This window comes from Sinocyclocheilus anshuiensis, unplaced genomic scaffold (assembly GCF_001515605.1).
Source record: "Sinocyclocheilus anshuiensis isolate Anshui unplaced genomic scaffold, SAMN03320099.WGS_v1.1 scaffold1827, whole genome shotgun sequence".
NCBI lineage: Eukaryota > Metazoa > Chordata > Actinopteri > Cypriniformes > Cyprinidae > Sinocyclocheilus > Sinocyclocheilus anshuiensis.
This window is the reverse complement of record NW_015552696.1, coordinates 293,582-296,506: the sequence shown is the minus strand read 5'-3', so window position 1 is coordinate 296,506 and position 2,925 is coordinate 293,582.

Sequence of the window (2,925 nt, the reverse complement as noted above, 5' to 3'; positions counted from 1 at the left end):
TTTGAAATATAATTTATTGTTGTGATCAAAGCTGAATTTTCAGCATCATTACTCCAGTCTTCAGTGTCACATGATCTTCAGAAATCATTCTAATATGCTGATTTGTTATCAGTGTTGGACACAGTTGTGCTGCTTCATATTTTTTAATATTAATTATTTTCTGTGATACTTTTTTTCAGGATTCTTTGATAAATAAAACTTCAAAATAGAAATTTTGTGTTACAATATACTCTACTATTCAAAAGTTTGGGGTCAGTACATTTTTTCTTTCATTTAAAAAAAATAATAAATTAATATTTTTATTCAGCAAGGATGTGTTAAATTGATAAAAAGTGATAGTGAGGAGTTATATTTTTAGAAAAAAATTATATTTTGAATAAATGCTGTTCTTTTTAACTTTTTATTCATCAAAGAATCAAAGAAAAAAGTATCACAGGTCCCCCAAAAAATTTATTAAGTAGCAAAACAGTTTAAACACTGAAGACTGGAGTTATGGGTGATAAAAATTCAGCTTTGCATCACAAAAATAAATTATATTCTAAAGTATATTAAAATAGGAAACTGATATTAGAAATTGCAATAATATTTCACAATATTGCTGTTTTTTTCTGTATTTTTGATCAAATAAATACAGCGTTGATGAGCATAAGAGACTCATTGAGACATTCAAAATCTTACTCTTCCCATGGCCTTTGCCTCAAACTCCTAATTTGCTGCTTATTAATATTTAGTAAGGTAGTTGTTAAATTTAGGTATGGGGTTGGATTAAGGGATCTAATACACAGCCAATATGCTAGTTAATATTGAGAATTGGTCCTTAAAATAAAGTGTTACTGATGTATTTTTACAGGCCAAGCCGGAAGTTAACATTCACCAAACACCCAAAAGGATTTTTCCACTTAGACTTTTTCCTGAGTGTTTTAGTTTGGATAGTTTGCAAGAGCATGATTATAAATATACAGTGAGGCTGTGAAAGAGACTAGTGAGTTCAATGTCACCGACAGCCTCTGTAGTACCATTTAGATACTTGTTTTCAACTGTTTTTTTCAAGAGAAGTAACAGCTTTTAAAAAAGCACAAAGGTGTATTATTGATTTATTTCATGTTGTAGAATAAAACATTACAATATCTTGAGCTTGTGTTAAACACAGACCTTATTTGAGCAATATAACCTAAAAAACCCATTAGAAAAACCCGCCGGGCCGATGGAACCAAAGAACTAAAATGCTTGTTTTTGGCCTATAGAAATACATCATGCCTGCAGCAGTCTATGCACTCTGTCGATAACTTGCCTAAAGCTTTATAAGAAAGTGAAAAATTCATTTCTCAGAAATCATTACCATTGCACTGAATATCAAAAATCCTCTCTGAAGTGCTTCAGCAGAAGGTTCATTTTTCAAGGTTACAGCAGCCATTGGCCTTTTTTGAGCTGGCATGGTTCAAATTGACAGTCAGTCTCATTCACTGTCTGTGAGGTCCAGTTTATGGTTCTGTTAATGATTAGAAGTTTTCTCCCACTGAACTAACTGTGATATGAGCCATCAGCTGGTGTGCCGTATCCCAGCAGCCTGTAGATTTGCATTCTGAGGAGATTATGTTTATGACTCACATGTGCGCTGTAAACATTCAGAATGAAGCCTGGTTAATGTAACAACTTTATAAGTTGACAGTGTCATCCCAAAACAGTGAGCCACCACAATAACCAGCTATGAGCTCATGCTTATTACGTTTCATATTTCTCCATGTGTAGGTCATTAATCAGTAAAGTGGAGCTCTTTCATTCGTTTCTGAAACTGGTGGCAGCAACCGGCTTCCAGAGTCCCTCCGGTGAGTGCTTTAAAACTGGGGAGACCTGCAATAGTTTTACTCCAGTAAACATTTCTCATTCATGAAATTCTTATATTACCTTGCACTGACACTATTTGATGAGAACTGAACAGAGCTGCATAATGACACTAACTCTACAACATTCTCATTATTCAGCTCAAGTCAGTTTAGTGCTGGTTCATTTCATGAATCGATGAAAGTTAATGAACTAAACTGAGCTGAATAAACACTAGTGTCTTCTGTAGAGCTGCTTATTTCTGAAATTTAATTATTTTCACAGTTGCTGAATTTTACAGCATTAACACTGTTATTTTCATGAAGACGCTTTGAAACAATCTGTATTATATAAAGTGCTAATATATAAATATATCTGACTGGACTTTCCCCATTTTTAGTCTTGGCTCCAAAATCTTTTGAACAAGAAAATGCAGTTCAACACAAAGAAAAGCATGTTGTTACTCTGTGAGGTTAGGGTTAATTGTAATTATTTGTAAAATGCATAACGTTTAAAACACGTGACTTTCCCCAACCTTAAATTTATGGACAATACGCATGTCTCAATAGATATCAAAGCTTAGCCTACAGTTATTACTAAACTATGACGACACTTTAGATTAGATGACAAAAATGAAACCAACATACAGACTGCTTGAGAGAAAATGTGTGTACTCATAGGTAATCAGATACAGAGTCGTTTCCCATGTGAAAACTAGTCCCAGCCTCTCAGTAAACCGATATTTACATGAATCCCTGTCGTGGTAATCAGATTCATTGCTCTGTTTGGTTTAGACTACTGAATCGTGGTGTAAAGTGACAGTTTTTTGTTGATTTGGGTTATGTCAAACGGGATGTGTTTTATTCTTGTAAAGCAGCATGATTATTGAACAGTAGATCTTTGTTAGTTGGTGACCCGAGGGAACAGTGTTCTTCTGTTCTTGTTTGAAGTGATCCTACCCAGCGTCCAGCTCTAGTTACAGACTCACACAAGAGCAAATAACAACGGTCCATCCACAGAGATCCCACAACGCAGGCGTCTATATGCACTCCATGCTCAAATAAATCCATCAGTCTTATTAGCAAAGGATTTCTGCATTATTCC